Raw genomic sequence first — 17,778 nt, 5'->3', positions numbered from 1 at the left:
TTGACTTGACATCCTCTCCCCCACTGAACACCGTACTGCCCCACTGAGAAAAACTCCCACTGTTTTCAACTACAACCCAATTGTGGCTCACTATAAACACCTGGATGCACAATTTAAATTACACACTAGACAAGAGCAATATGCGGCCTACAAAAAATAGGAACAACATGCTGGAAGAAGCAAACACTTATAAGGAATGCAAAATTTTGCAAACCATGGGAAATGTAAGCAGGAACAACATGGCTACCTTAATGCTTTTACACTCACTATTCAGAAATCAGTGAGTGCTTTTGCCTGAAAAGATAAGGACACGACTACAGGGCCCTGAATGGACCCATTTCAATGACCATTGCTTATATCCTTACAAAACGTAAGCAGTATGGTAAAAAGTCCACATCCCTGGACGTAGAGCCGCAGCACACATTTTGTTTTCCAATCCACACATTTTGGTACCTCCAGGATTGGTGCACTTGTTCCAAGTCCAGGGAAAACAAAGACAAGAAAACAAAAATAGCGCTTCACTGGCAAACTCTGTAAAAGTGGCGCTAATGTGTTTCAGTGTGAATAAAATCAATTTGGCCAGTTTGCTACCACTCTGTCTTACTTTATTTAGTTATTTATCTATTTTTCATATTTTTAGCCTTTTATTCCCAATGCTGCACTTTGGGATTAAAATGTCAGAAAAATACGACATTTCCAGCAAAGCTTCTTTCTTTTTTGGATCCATTTCACAGGGAAGAAAATAAAAGAAAGGAGAGGAAAGAGAGTAAGAACCCCGTCTTGAAGTCACGGTTTTCACGGGTGTCTGCAGGGGGGCAAGGAGGGTCGCTCCGGGGGGGGGGCAAGCGCCCTTCCTTGCACCCCCCTGCGGACGCCAATTTTTTCAAACTAACTTGCACATGTGACCCCAATCAGTCTCAAATGAATACTGCCCTGTGACCTATTTAACCTCCTTGACTTGTGAAAAGAACTCCTGCCTAATAATCCCATAATGCACCTCCTTGCTGAACTACTGGCACATCAATGTCCTCCTCTAAGACAGGCACTTCATCTGCACTAAGAGTGGCTTCATCATCCGATGATTCCTCGTGGACATAAAACTCACTGCTAGAATATTCCACTGCCCCCACTGCCTCCTCTGCCTCAGATGCAGAGTCAGTCTCTAAAACATGGTCTGAGGAAGAGTCAAAAAGCATACCAACAACCTGCTGAAAAGTAATCCTGTGGCAAGCCATAGTCCTTATAAAGAAAGGAGACTTTGCAAACAAGTCAACAACAGCAAACATTGCAAAATAAGTAATACACGAAGCGCGGCTTTAGCACAAAGATCTATATACTCAAAAACAATGACTCACTTACCAAATATAGCTACAATCACCAGTACCTACTCTGCAGAGACACAGCAAAAAGCAACAACATCCCACTAGAAAGAAGAAACAAAACCAATTACTCACAAGACAACACAATTCACATAGAGCACAAATGCAAGCAGATTTTGACACTCAAAAAACAGAAGCAAAACATACTGCTATTATTACACCATTTGCATAAAACACATTCATGGCGGGAAATGAAACTCATTAATATTGTGCAATAAAAATCTCTTACCAAACACAGGCAACTAAACAAACTGGAGAACTACCAGTAACAAAAACGCAACCTAGAACAGTCTGAAGAGCAAAATCATTGAACTAGAATAAAAAGGGAGAAATAAAGCATTACATTTTCAATTCACAAGAAATAAAACAGTTAGCATTATAACATGCTAAGTCACTACCCAAGTGGTCAATCAATCAATAATAACTTTATTCGGTAGTTTTAAGAAAAACACCATAAAAGTTCACAATGAGCAAATTACAAAATTTACAAAAGTTAAAAACCGTTAAAAATACATTTGTTAAAAAAGCATATTAAAAAGAGCAACAGCATCTCAGTTTGTGTGAATTTTTCGACATTATGATAGCATACAGTTTTCCTGTTGTCTTAGATTCTTTCCTTTGTGCAAAGCTGCAATGTTATTCGTACTCATAAATTCGTACGATGACGTATGCAAAATTTGAGGTAGAGTACGATCGCTTTAGCATAGTTTTCATTTTCGAGATACTGAAGTGCCAGATACGCTGGACGGCACTGTCGGAAACCCCAGAATTTCAAAATGGGCAGTATCCAGCGTTTACGGGGTTCAGTGAAAAACTTACAGAATAACATTGTGTGTATCGTTGTTTGTGGGGACACTAGATCACAAGGGCACATAGAAAGTGTGGATGTCCAGACATTTTGCTTTGGGAATGCAACCAGTAAATGGAACAGGTCAAATCTGAAGTGGGTGAGCAGCATTTTTTCAAACTGTGTTAATTTAAAGTTCAAGTAAGGTTCCACAGTAAACACAGTCTGCGCTAGTAAAGAGTGTTGAACAGATGGTTTATAGATCTCGGATAATAATCGTAACTGACGCAGGTGAACAAGGCACTCCCTTTTTAGGTTCTTTTTTGGGATTTCTTTTATCAGTAAAGGATGGTCAAAGTACTTCCTATATCCTAGATCTGTTAGTAGCGCTTTGACATAGGACAACCATTTAATCTTCCTACAGTGATCCAATGTTAAGATATCTTGAATGATCGCCCTAGTCAGATGACATTGCTCGGTGACCCATATTCTACGCCACAACATTATTGGCTGCAGTTTTATAGCGTCTGTAATGTAGTCAATGCCCAACTCAGTATGGCAGGCATAAGTAGAGCAAGTTTTTCGTACCGCCAACAAGTATCTCAAAAAGGAGTTCTTTATTTTTTGTATTGAGTCCACATTTGCAAAGCCCCATATCCCCGCCCCATATGTTGCCGTACTTACACATTTTGAGTTATATATTTGCAACAGTTCTTTGAGTGGTCGCTGCCCCAATCTTTGTGAGAAGATTTTTAGCGAAAACAATGACTCACTTACCAAATATAGCTACAATCACCAGTACCTACTCTGCAGAGACACAGCAAAAAGCAACAACATCCCACTAGAAAGAAGAAACAAAACCAATTACTCACAAGACAACAAAATTCACATAGAGCACAAATGCAAGCAGATTTTGACACTCAAAAAACAGAAGCAAAACATACTGCTATTATTACACCATTTGCATAAAACACATTCATGGCGGGAAATGAAACTCATTAATATTGTGCAAAAAAAATCTCTTACCAAACACACGCAACTAAACAAACTGGAGAACTACCAGTAACAAAAACGCAACCTAGAACAGTCTAAAGAGCAAAATCCTTGAACTAGAATAAAAAGGGAGAAATAAAGCATTACATTTTCAATTCACAAGAAATAAAACAGTTAGCATTATAACAAGCTAAGTCACTACCCAAGTGGTCAATCTGCCAGATGGGCCTTCAAATAGGGCCGAACAAAATGGGGGTGATCTTGCCCAAGGGATCGGGTGAGGTTTTCTGTCAGTTTTCTGCCAGGACAATTTTTCCCCAGGTGGGGCCGAAAACAGCAGACAGAAATATGCCCCCATTGCTAAAGAAATAGATTGCTGGTGCCTCATAGGGTTTCCTAGGGGCAGAATGGCCAAAAAAAGTTGCAGAAAATAGATAAACATAATTTACCCCCCTTTGGAAGCTACTCTTGGCCAAGGGGTCGCTTCCAACTACAATAAAAAATAATCCCTAGTGCCTAGTGGAGTTTTCTCTCTCCCCCCCTCCCCCCCAGGGGGGCAGAAAGGCCAAAAACAAGCCAATCTGCCCCGAGGGGAGAAGAAAGACATGAACTCAATTTGTCCCCTGGAAGCAAACCTTGCTCAAGGAGTCACTTCCATTACATTCAAACTAAAATCCCTGGTTTCTAGTGGAGTTTTCTGCCCCCCTCTCCCGTCACCGGGGCAGAAAGGCCCAAAAAATAAGCCGATCTCCTCCGGGGGGGGGGGGCATAAAAAACATACAAAATAATTAGCACCCTGGGAAGTGACCCTTGCCCAAGTGGTCACATCCATTACTGAAAAAGGTAATCCCTGGTGCCTAATGGGGGCATTTCTGCTGCATGATCGCGGCGCTGTGCGCGATCTTGAAGCAGAGTTGCCCTGCACAGAGAGAGAGACTCTTTCTTCTCCCCCTATGCCTCTGTGCGTGCAGGAAACACCCCCCCCCCAGGAGCAAGGGAACCTACCTGCTCCATCAGATGCCTGGAAGCAAAGGTTTCCATGGCGTCCAGGGTTTCCTGATGACATCAGTGCACACTGTGCGCAATGACATCATGGGATTCCGATAGTGGGACGGGTGTGGCAGCGGAAACTCTTCCACTGCCATCCCCCTAAGTGGCAAGTTGTTGAGCTGTCCATGGGGGAGCTCCAGCTCTTCTCCCATGGGTGGGTGCCATGAGGGAGCGGTTTCATCATTAATACATGAGTATTACATGAGTATTATTATTATTATGACAGAACCGCTCCATCATGAGCACCGAAGGGGTTAATATCCTTCACAAAATTATTGTTTTTAATTATCTGTATGTATTTTAGATTATATTTGCATTGTATATGTTATAATTTGTTTGCAATTTATTGTTATTTCTTAACTTTAATTGTTAATTGCAATAAATAAATAATGTTTAGTTTGATTGATAATTAATTATGTAAATTTTGTAATTAATGTATTTTGAAGTTATATTTTAGTTGTGGGATGTTGGGGTTGTAGGGGTAAAGGGTGGGAAGTGAAGTATAATTAATTAATAATTAATTATGAATGTATTAATACATGTATAATTGATCATTCATTATGTAAATTGTGTAATCATATATTCAAGTTATATTTTAGGTGTGGGTTGACTATTTTGTAGAGGAATTGGGTGGGAAGTTAATTGAGTAAGAATTCATTACTGATTAATTATTCAGTCAGTCAGTCAAAATTCTTTATTCGGTACTTACAAAGATACCATTAAAGTGCATAGAGAATACATACATACAGTTTTAAAAAGCACAGTTAAAAAACATTTAAAAAAAAAATAAATTCAAGAAAATTTTTAGTTAAAAAAAGAGATTCATATATAAAAAACAGTACGTCATCATAAGTCAGTGGGGGTTTCAGACTGCGTTCAAGTGGAGTATACAGTTGTTTCCCTGGTGTTCCTCAATCTCATAGCAACTTTAATGAAGCTTATAACGCTTAGCAGAGTATGTGGATCTGATGCTTTTTGCAGAAATAGAAGGGCTGCTTTGGCGTGCTTCAGTTTTTGGTTTTTTAGGATCCTAACTAAAAACTTCTTTCTTGGCTCTGAGTAGAGAGGGCATTAATTATTCATTTCTATAGAATATTTATTTTGTTGATAATGTTATGAATTATTTAACAATGTTATTCATTATGTTATATATTAGGTGTATTTTGTTGTGTTTATAGGAGAATAGGGTGCATAGTTATTTATTAATAATAAATAAAACTTGATTTTTTCATTTACTCATAATTTTCAATTGATTTCTTAATATGTTCATACTTTTCTTTTTATTTCAATGTAAATGTTGGCTGTTATGTTTGTTTGAATACAGTGTGGAACTCTAAATTAATAGTATTTGTTCTAAATAATTATTATAAAAAATTGGAACAATTATGTTATTTGTTTATTTTTTATTGAGACATGTGATTTTCATATTTAACATTTTAAATTGTTGGCTAATTTATAGAGTTATTAAAATATGTTATTTGCTTGAAGTGAACTTCTCTCTCTCTACAGGTTGCACAGACTGGTGTGGGAATAGTACATTGTCCCCTCCAGGTTCAGGGGTCTAATCCTTTCCCTACTGTTGCACGCTGTCATGGAAATAGTAAATTTTACCCCTCTAGTGTCCGACACTTTCCCTACTGTTGCACAAAATGGAGTGGGAATAGTACATTTTACCCCTGAGGTGACCAAAACTTTCTCTACAGTCGTACAAACTGGAGTGGGAATTGTCAAAGTTACCCCTCCCGTGTCCAACGAGTTTTCTACTATTTCACAGACTTGAGTGAAAATAGTAAATGTTACCCCTCCTGTGTCCAACACTTCTCCTACTGTTGCACAAACTGGAGTGGGAATAGTAAATTTACCCCTCCAGTGCCCAACGTTTTCCCTATTGTTGCACCGACTGGAGTGGGAATAGTAAATGTTACCCTTCCGGTGCTCAAACTTTTCCCTACTGTTGCACAATGGCATGGAAATAGTCAGTTGTACCCCTACGGTGTCTGGCTCTTTCCATATTGTTGCACAAACTGGATTGGGAATAGTATATTTTACCCGTCTTGTGTTCAATGATTTCCCTTCTTTTACACAGACAGGAGTGGGAGTAGTAGATTTTACACTTCTGGTGATCAATGCTTTCCCTACTGTTACACAGACTGGATTGGGAATAGTACATTTTACCCGTCTTGTGTTCAATGATTTCCCTTCTTTTACACAGACAGGAGTGGGAATAGTAAATTTTACCCTTCTGGTGATCAATGCTTTCCCTACTGTTACACAGACTGATGTGGGAGTAGTAGATTTTACCCCCCCCCCCCCCCCCAGAGTCTAATGCTTTCCCTGCTTTTGCACAAATTGGAGTAGGATGTTAATTTCACCCCTCTGGGTTTCAACACTTACCCTACTGTTGCACAAACTGGAGTGGGAATAGTACATTTTACCGATCCGCTGTTCAACGTTTTCAACTTGGGATCATTACATGTTACCCCTTCGGTGGTAAAACTTTCTCGACTATTACACACTGGCATGGGAATAGTACATTTTTCCTTTCTGATGCCCAACACTTTCCTGATAGGTGCCCAGACTGGAGTGACAATGGTACATTTTACATTTCTGAAGTCCAAAGCTTTCCCTATTGGTGCACAGACTGGAGTACTGTTGTATATATTGCAGTAGAAATAGTAGATCTAATTTTCACAGATATTACTACTTGTTTTATATTGTTTAAATTATGTAATATTATTTCTTTAATTTGATATTATTTTTGATATTCTTTGTAAAGCTTATATGTATTGTTTTATATATTTGGGTAAATGTATTTTTTAAATTTAATGTGTTAATTATTTTATTCTTTATCTATTTATATGTGTTTTATATTAGTAAATTAGAATTATACTATATATAGTATAAAATGTTACTTAAATTATGTATTTTACATTATAGCTGTTATTTTCTAAATATGCAGTGTTTTCAATTCCCTATATGTTCCAATTGAAAATGAATATTTTTGTCTTTTTTACTAATATTAGTGGGAAACCATATTTTTTTCAGTATTTTTGTATCACAATATTTGTGACCTCAATATTATGTTGCTTAACCAGTTCACCAATGGTATTGTTTGCTGTTGGGTGGGTGAGTCATTAATGTTTCTAAGTTCAAGTTAGATTCATACCACATTTAATGAGTGTCCGTCTAGTCAGTGATATAATCTGATGTGCTTACGTGGAAGGCTTGTGCATGTTAAAGAAATACACTTTTTTTTATTTTGGAGAGCCTGCATCACATGTTTACATTAGGTGTGTTGCACGATATACATGTCAACTGTTTTAATGGCTTGACTCGAGCACAGACTTTACAGACTATTTATGCGACACCCCCCCAGTCTTCCATCAGACAACCAGACACCTCCACCCCTTTCTGCAACCCTTGCCTCCTGTCCAATGTAGCAGATGTGGCGATCATTCCTACTCCTATCTACTAGCTTATTCTCCTACCTAGCAGCTCCTTCTCATATCTAGCAGCTCCTCATCCTACCCAGCATTTCCTTCTCCAACCTAGCAGCTCCTTCTCACATCTAGCTGGTCTTTCTCCTGCATAGCAGTTCCTTCTCCTAATCAGCACCTCCTTCTCTCCTACCTAGCAGGTCTATATCCTATCTAGTAGCTCCTTATTCTACCTAGCAGCTCCTTCTCCTACGTAGGTGTTCATTCTCCTACCTAGTAGCTCATTTTCCTACCTAGCAGTTCCTGCTCCTGCATAGCAGTTGCTTCTCCTACCCAGTAGCTCCTTCTCCTACCTAGAAGCTCATACTCCTACCAAGCAGGTCCTTCTCCTAGCTATCCGCTCCTTCCCCTACCTAGCAGCTACTTCCCCTACCTAACAGCTCCTTCCCCTACCTATCAGCTCCTTCCCCTACCTAACAGCTCCTTTTCCTACCTAACAGCTCCTTCTCCTACCTTGTAGCTCCTTCAACTAGTTATCAGCTCCTTCAACTAGCTATGAGCGCCTTCTGCTTCCTAAAATGTCCTTCTCCTGTTGTATAGCATTTTATATATTCTGAATACATTTCTCTGATTCATGCCCTTATAAAGGTACAATTTGCGTTTCCCTTATATCGGCATAGACATCTAGCCCTAATTTAGGCATAGCCCATGCTGTCCAAATACAGGCATGGCTACTTCCATCCGTACATACACAACACAATATCTAAGAACAAATTATCCTAGAACAAAGGTCCAAGGGCAAGTTTTATGACCCAAACCTGGATACACGCCCCCATAATTAGTATAAACAAACAAAAAGTATCTAGGGGTCAAGATAAAAAGAACTCAACTTATGAGATACCTTCGACATAACCAAAAGTAAATTACAAAAGTGTGGAAAAACCCAAAGTGCTCATGTGTGCAAGACTGGATACACGTGGGCAGGTCAAATGTTCCCATCCGTTGCTAAACTGTACCGCCCTTTTACATCATCTGGGATCTCCTTACCCAGGAGAAAAAGTATCCACAGTCTAAAGGTGTAATAGAGGCTGTGGAGACCCAGTGAACCGTGTGTCAACAAATGGGTAATACAAATATTGAGTAGTTAAGCAACTGAAAAAGCAGTGCAAAAAAGTGTGAATGGTGACAAGATAAAATTGGATGAAGCTGAATAGAAGTCTGGTTGTTAATATTATCTTTCAGCTCCTCCAAATCTAAAAATATGTGAAAAAAGAGCGAAAGAAAGATTTAACATAATATCTGCACTGCAATGGAGGTCAACATGTTTCTGCATATGTGGCTGCAACGCCACTGCTTTCGTCAGGACCTAGATGATTGCTACTGCTGTATGGTACTAAAAGTGAAAAGGGAATTAAAATTTATATCACCTGAAATTCCAGGTTTAGATATTCCACCACAATCTTGTATAGGCGTCATGTTGAAGAGAAAGGTAAGGAGAAAAACACATTAGAAAAATAACACAATACAATGATGTGTGATTAACGTGCAGTTACAAATCTGTCACGTTGACCGTAATACAACTATTACAGCAAACAAATGTGGCCACTCACCAAATATTTGTAGGGATGGCGCTTCACCCCACCTGGCTGCAGTTCAGGTTTAGAGGAGCAACGCTCTGTACAAGGAATAACAACAACACATAGACATACAATAGATAAATGAGTTCACAAATTTAAAATGCACATAATGTCTGTGCCTGGGCTCAAGATGTGTCATAAGTACGAGCTTGCTATGTCAGAGGACTCACTACAGTTATCATCCACTCTAGTTACATGGGCGGAAAGTGGATGACACAACAGAAACTCGATTTAATCTGAATGCTTGGATTTATGAAAAGCAGTCTCTCTGTGGCTACTCCCTCGGGGATGTCCAAGTTTGAGCTCTGTACTAAAGAGGAACCAGTCACCGTATAATCGCAACACTAAACTGATTTAAATGCGACCTCTCCTATTGTTACGGCTTCTCTCTTGCCGAGGGTCGCATTCGCGCTCTTTTTTACACCAGTGCATGTGATACCAAGCGCCATCTCGTAGACCTCACAGTGAAGAGCATACGGTAGGAGATCAAGAACATTGCTGTGTTTCTTTTAGAGTGCCACAGGTTATTGTTTGCAAGTGCGGGCGTGTCGGCATATTTAATATTTACATTATAGTCAACCTTGCTCTAATCATACATCGCGTTGTATTAAACAATGAAATTCCAGTACCTCCAGTTAAAATTTGCAAAAGCGGGCATTGCAGCATATTTATTATGTATATTATGTGCCTTTTCCAGCATCAGTGTAAGTGACATCTCGGTCGTTTCAAATAAGCGTGTTACCATATTTGTTGTCTTTACATGCGTAACGTCAGACAATGTCAAGGTCAGGCAACATACCTCACATCACCTAACTGACTAGGACATAAAGAATGCGGTGCAGTCTCTTCAACAATTCTACCCACAGAAGCATTGATATTTACTCCTAAATAGACAGCAGAGTCCACAAATCTTGAATCAGATTTTGGAATATTTTTTGTACATATTATCTGTGTTTTGGACTCATTAAGGAGATACCCTGAACCTAGACCAAAAACCTTCGCCATCTGTACTAAAATCGGGAGTGCTTGCTGGGGATTCGTCGTGATAACGGCCAAATCATCTGCATATGCTAATATCTTATTGGCATGACCATTAAAAATCAATGGGGAAATACTGTCTAGCATTTTCTGAATAAGGGGGTCATTATACAGAGATAAGAGGATAGAGGAACAGGGACAGCCCTGGCGTGTCCCTCTCCGTATCTTGAACTTATCCGACTTTTCACCCATAACAGTAATTCTTGCGACTGGGTCCAGATACATAGCCTTGATAGCTCTGATGACATTTTGTCCAAAACCCCTCCCCGCCAGTATACCCCAGAGAAAGCTCCAACCAACTCGGTCGAAAGCTTTCTCTGGGTCGAGCAGGATCATGGCCATCCCCCCGTGGCTTCCTGGGCGTCAAACAGAGTTATAGCTCTGCATATATGATCTGTTGTGCCACGCCCAGGAACGAACCCATGCTGCCACATGGAGACGAGACGACCAATGATCCTGCCCAATCTCTTTGCCCAAATCTTCGAGTAGAGTTTAGCATCGGCATTGATTAGGGATATTGGCCGGTACGAGCCTGGTTTTTCCGCTGCTTTCCCCTTCTTATGGAAGATTATAATGTTGGTTTCCTTCCATGAATCAGGAACCACCCCTGAGTACATAATCCCATTAAATAAATCAACCAACAAAGGCCCAATATCCCGTTCCATAGCTTTGTATACCTCCAGGGGGTTCCCGTCAGGGCCTGAGGCTTTCCCAGATGCTAACTCCCACAATGCAGTTTGAAGCTCGTTATATGAAATATCTTTAACTAGGTTCGCTCTTGTTGTATCGTCTAATCTAGGGCCCCCATTAAAACACCCCTCGACTTGAATACTGTCCAAATCCCCCTATTCATACTATTTTTGATAGAAGTTTTTAAACTCCATCAAAACATCCTTAACATCCGTAAATGTATTCCCATCCTCCTCTATGCAAGTGATCCTATTCTTAGATTTTTCCTGTCCTAGCCGAAGGACAAGACCTCAACCAGCTTGCTCGCCTGCTTCCTACCTCTTAGCCATTGAGGCTTGAAAATCCCCGATCGCCTTCTGTGTAACCTCTTTCTGCAGTACCACTTTAACTGCCAGCAATACACTCTGGCTATCCTCAACATCCCCACCTGCGGCTATATCCCTAATATGTTGTTCCTCCGCGATGACAAGCTTACCCATTAACTTATCTACCTCCCCCTATCCTCTCTTCTGAGCCTAGCTGAACAGCTGATCATCTCTCCCCTTAAAGCGGCTTTAAAAGCCTCCCATACTTGGTTCCGGGTAGTACTATACCTATTAGCCGCAAAAAATTCACCTATCCAATTATTTATATGATCTAAAAACCTGCTATCAGCCAGTAGTCTTCTTTCAAAGGTCCAGCTAGATTTTGACCTTTCCTGCCTTCCCAGGTCGTATTTTAACATTAGACGGTTATGGTCAGAGATTACCCATGGGAGTTTCAAAATCTCAGCTTTTTCAATTTCGGACTCAAAAATAAAAAAATAATCTAATTTTGAATATTTTTGGCCCGAATTTGAGAAGTATGTATAGCCCGCATTCAAGGGCTCCTTAACTCGCCATACATCTTGCAACCCATGCGAGCTAAGCAGCGCCGGGACTGCCTTAAAAACTCTAGGTCTCCTCCCCTGATATGATATTCCATTACCCCATTCAGCTGATATATTTAAATCACCAGTAAATACTATTGGGGTAGGCCAGTTGGCAAGCTCCACTTCTAGAAAATCAAAAATTTCAGGGTCATCACCATTAGAACCATATACGCCACAAATAGTAAAGCCGATCTCCATTTCCGCTATCGCCCATCTTTCATTACTGTCGGTTTTCACCCTCCTAGCCTTCCCCAAAGTGGTCCTTCCCAGGATAGCAACCCCCCTAATATTTGATGTTTGTGTCGTACAGGCCAGCAGCTCAAAACCATTAATGAGAAGCAGATTTCTCTTTGACCATGGGAGATGGGTCTCCTGAAGCAGAGAAAATCTATAATACTGTGTTTTATCACATAAGATAACCTCTGCTTTTTCATCCAATCATTCAATCCCCCCACATTCATTGTATAGATATTAATGTTCGCCATCTGATTGAGTGAAACAACCCAAAACAAAAACCTGCTCAAATATTTTTATCCTTGTTAACGTTTTTTGTCTGTGACCAACAAAGCACCATTTCCTTCTTTTTTCAGTTTTCACCCCCCCACCCCAGCCCTCCTCCCTCCCCCTCTCCTACCCCAAGAACCCCCACTCGCAACCTCCCTCACCCCAACCCCCCTTCAACCACCCACCCTACCTACTCTGTGAGGCGCTTAGACCTAGTCTGTGCGTGTGATGGAGCACGGTGTATGTGGTGAGGGCTAGCTTAAATCAAACCACCTAGAAAATCTTAGAGCACAAAAATCCCAAATTACCCAAACAGCCTAACATGAAAGTCAAACAATATAATCCGAGACCAGGCCACCATCATTGGTCCAGTCCAATCCAGCAATATTCATCCTAGCTTCCTATGGAATCCAAATATTCCTTCGCTTTAATCTCAGAGGAGAAGAAGAATGTCTTCCCTTCATTGATAATTTTCAGCTGTGCCGGATTTATCAGATATACCTGGATTTTTTTGTCCTGAAAGGGCTTGATCAAACATCTTAACCACCAGCGTCTCTCCACCGTTGCGTGGCAGAAATCCGGCCGCACAAAAAATGAATATCCATCGCAATCTCTTTTGGCATTAGGTTTTGCTAAGTCCGAGATAGATTGACGCAGAATGAAATTGCCTAGAAAAATCAGAATCGCCCTAGGTTTATCCCCTTCCTTCTTGTACCTGCGGGCTTTAAAAGGAGTGCGGTGTGCTCTCTGTAACTCTGAAGCCCAATTCCAGCTGGTGAGTTCGGGAAATGCTTTTTCAAAAAGTTTAATTATGAATGCCCTAATGTCAGTCCCTTCTGCTCCCTCTGGAATTCCCAGGACCCTCAAATTGTTCTGGCGGAGCCGGTTTTCCAACTCCTCTAACTTCGAATGAATGTCAACTACTTGTGAGCATTGTGCTTCCACCTTGGCTACTGCCTCCCCCACCTCCACCTCGGTAGAGACAATCCTGTCCTCCAGGTTAGAGACTCTGTCCTCGGTGTTTACGCAGGCCTTGGACAACTTCCTAACGACACCCCTCATTTTGTGCATCGCTGCCAGCGATTTACGATTTTCCTGTCGTGTCTCCTCCCTATGGGAGATTATTTCCTGGTGGATTGTTTCCAATAAAGTCATTTGTGCCAGCTCTATATCCGGGCTACCTTGTAAGGGCGTTGAGATGGACTGATCCCATTGCAATTCACTTTGAAGGTTACCCTGACCTTTTGCCGCGGCGACTGATGCTCTCAATGCAGTAGCCGGCTTATCCAAATCCAATTCGCTCTCTGAGTCCCCGAAGGAGCTAAAGTCTCCCTCCTCCTCATCCTCGGACCACTCCACAGAATCTGAGGCTAAAAAGAAGGCTTCACTCTGTGCCCCTTCCCCAGCTCCGCCGGTCTCTCCACCCTGTTCACAAGAAGCTAGCTGCTCGCTTCCACCAGCCTGTAATCTGGGGATCAATAGAGGACCCATTAATCACCCGTGAACATGCTACAGAGTCTCCAGAAGCATTTCCCTCCGTTGGCAAATCCACCTCGCCCTGCGCAGTGCCCTCCATCAATGGGGTCTCGGATGCTGGGGGTGCTGAGGGTATAGCTCCATCGCCATCACCATCGCCATCTTTATTTACCTGGGGTAGTTGCTGGGGTAGTTGCTGAGTCTTAATATTAGTTACGCTCTCTTCTGATATCCCAGATGCACCCCTTGCTACTGTGCTAGGTGCTGCCTCCACCACCTTCTCCTTACCGGTTTAATTAAACATGTCTGCAATCGAGGTGGTTGCTTGTCGGGTCCGGACTGCAGGCTGCTGCTTTCCTGTCATATTTTCCCGCGTTGGTGTAAGCTCTTCTATTGCTTTTGCTGCAGACTCTTCTCATAGGTTTTTCTTTTTCACCACAGCTTTGGAAGCATGATTTTGTTTTGGGGCCATCCTTGCCCGCTGGGGTCCCTTCTGCTGCTCAAACGAGATCGAACGCTCCAATTGTTTGGCGTCCGCACCCTCAAATCCCCTTTCGGACCTCCTCCATTGCAGCAGCACTCGCGCCCGACTCCGCCCTCCGGGAAACCCTCGACGCTGCAGGCTGGGAGAAAGAGCCGCCAACGCGGCTACCAGTTCTCGCAGCAGTCGTAACGTTGAGCCTCGGCAGGACAAAGCGGCAATGATGCCCCGACACAGCCTGTCTCACTGCTGCGCTCTGCTTCAGGATCCACAGTACGGTATGTTGCCCTCAGCCTAGCGTTTCCGCAGTTTTGGGCTCCTCACATTTGCCAGCTCTCACCACACCGCTGCTACGGCCACTGCTATGCGGCCGCCATCTTGCCTCGTCCTTCCATCCTGTTTCTGACTCCCCTTGTGGGGTGTTGGGAAATCAAGTCAGAGACAGAGATGCCAGACTTCCTTCAATCTAAGGTATGGAGCTGATTAGAACCTAGCGAAACCTTCGGCAATTCTTGTCAAAAAACTAAACCTATGCTAAACACTATACCTACTTCTTCCCTCGTACTAGACTTAAGTTAGGTACATTGGGGTAGGCATATTTTAGAAGCACCAGTTGAGTATTTTAGCCTGTGTTATTTATGTATGTATTTTTATATGTCATAGCACTAGACAATCTTATTACAGTATTATTTTATATCTCTGTTTATACTGTACACATTATACTTTGCATTCTCTCTAATGATTATAGCAGTTCACCTCTCTTGTATGAGAAAGAAGACTGTTCAATAAACCCCTTTTATTGAAATGCCTGTCTCTCTATTTTCTCTGCAACTCTGTAGAAACAAAGCATGCACACTTGACTTTGTAAAATAGTTATCTATTGTTTCCACAACATTTTTTTCCAGTCCTAGGGAAACAAAGTTGTCATGTTTATGCTGTTGTCAGAAACTAATCCCTTCTTGTGTATTCGAGAAAGTTTCTAGTGACCTCTGAGCTAGCTGGCACTCACAATTAAGTTTCATATATTCAATAGAAACATAACGACCTAAGTCCTATGCCATATCTATTAGGTATATTATTCTATTCTATTCTATTCTAAGGTTTTGGTAAAGCGCAACAGCTGCCCCAGCGAAGAGGCGTCCCGGCGCTAAGAAGAAGTCACAAAATCCCACCTAAGCTAGGAGAGGGGGGAAAGAGGTGAACTTAACCAGAGGGGAACAGGAGGGTCTTGATGGCCTTTCGGAAAGTGGGGAGACTTTCGAAGGAGCGGATATTGAGAGGCAAAGCATTCCAGAGTTTGGGTCCTAGGGCCCTAAAGGAGCGGCCTCCCATGCGGCAGAGCTTTGTGCGGGGAACGTTCAGTAAGTACTGATTAGAGGAACGCAAATCGCGTCAAGGAACAAAAGGAGTGAGGAGAGTTTGTAGGAGAGAGGGAATTCCCAATTTAAAGATTTTGAAGGTCATGATGAGGGCTTTGAAGTGAATTCTGGAGTCAACGGGTAGCCAATGCAGTTTGCGGATAGTAGCTCTAACAGAGCATCTGCGGGGAAGGCCGACTAAGGCTCTTGCTGCCGCATTCTGCACGCATTGTAGTCGTGCTATTTCTCTTTTATTGGCGCCTAAGAAGAGGACATTGGCGTAGTCCAAGCGAGAGAGGATTGTTGCTTGGATAATAAGTTGGCGGACTTTAGGGCCGAAAAAGCCAAGTATAGGGCTGAGACTCCTCAACAGACCAACACAAGTGGCAGACACCTTCTTAGTGTGAGTCTGATAACTGAGTGATGCGTCCATTCAGACTCCAAGATTTTTTACTAGGGACATGGGAGGAGGAATAGGGCCTAGGGATGATGGCCACCAGTGCTCATTCCAGTGGCTGGTGTTTTTGCCAAGGAGCAGCACTTCCGTTTTCCCCGCGTTAAGCTGTAAATAGTTATCCGTCATCCATTGGGCCACTGCCGCAAGGCCATCCCTGAATCTAGTGGCCGAGATGGAGGGACCTTCCGTGAGGGTGATTCCAATGCACAGAGCCTATTGGGAATACAGGAACTACACTACATGGCACTCAACATTTGATAAGGCACTAATTTACTGCTAGATACTAAAGTAACTCAGTCGTGCTTTTCTCAGAGACCCCTTTTTCCGTATTACTCTAATAGATGTCTGGAGTGGGAAAAGCGATAAATATCCACCATAGCTGAGTAGGACAAAAAATCCTATGTATTAGCTTTTTAGTTTGTTCAACATTGGAGGATACAGTGTTCCAAAATATTGTGCACCTTATCTTTGTTTCCTTGAAACTTGCTCTGCAAACGTTCAGTCAACAAAATGGCAGATGAAGATAATCCCGGGGTCAGTGGTGCTTCAGGCGACAACGCCGACAGAGCTTTAAACTATATAAGTTTCAAAGAAAATGATGTAGATGCTATATGCATTCCTATAAATTTAAGGGAAGCCATCACTATAAAACTTATAAAAAACGACCTTACATCAAGAGGTGGTATGATAGTTTTTGTGATAAGAGGCACATGAATATCACCAGACAGAGGGATTCTATTCATGGATGGTCTTCCCTGAAGCAAATCCAGTAACACATGTGTTTTCACTTCTACAAAGAAGATAAACCACCAGAGGAATACATTCCTTTCGAGGATATGAAATCCCACTCACATACCAGGAACATCAGCTCTGGTTTAAAGGCGCCCTAAAACACTTAAATCACTTTACCAGGCTCGGTGCACTAGGTAGACCAGGAGCAACAAGGTCAGCCTTAGCCGGCTACATACCTGACAAGGACATTGAAGCAATGTCAGATGAACAATTACTTAGTAATATATCAAATATAATAGAATTATACAGTTAAACCCCAACTGTCTGAAAATCCTGAAGAGGTCTTTACTAAATACACTCCTACTCCTTCTAAAAAGAAGTGGGAATACACAAAACAAACTTCTAAAGAGAAGCATTCTTATTCCAGGGGTAGGTCTCCTCAAAAGGAGCCCTCTGAAAGGAGGTATAACCTCAGGAATAGGGATAATTAGAGAAAACCTGATAGATCTCAAGATACTGATACATGTTTCTCTCGTACCTTTCAGACTTTGTCACAGAAATCCGAAAGAAGGGGACGGACAGAACACAAGGAAGTCCAAAGACGATCAACACGTTCAGAAAAACAAGAAACCTAATTTCACCAAAAAGAAGGTAGCAGGTCTGAAAATCAGACATGCCGAGGATCTTGAGGACACCACTCAAGAACGGAGAATGGGCTCAGACAATGTTGGACAGCGCAGCAGAAGTCACCATAGCTCACAATAACTTGAAGGATCATCTGGAGACAGTGGACTTGAATGAATTCATTCAAGTTGAAACTGCAGATACCAGGTTTAGTTCTCCATATAA

The sequence above is a fragment of the Lissotriton vulgaris genome, chromosome 4_1, assembly GCF_964263255.1.
Source record: "Lissotriton vulgaris chromosome 4_1, aLisVul1.2, whole genome shotgun sequence".
Classification (NCBI taxonomy): domain Eukaryota; kingdom Metazoa; phylum Chordata; class Amphibia; order Caudata; family Salamandridae; genus Lissotriton; species Lissotriton vulgaris.
Note: the sequence above shows the minus strand (reverse complement) of the source record.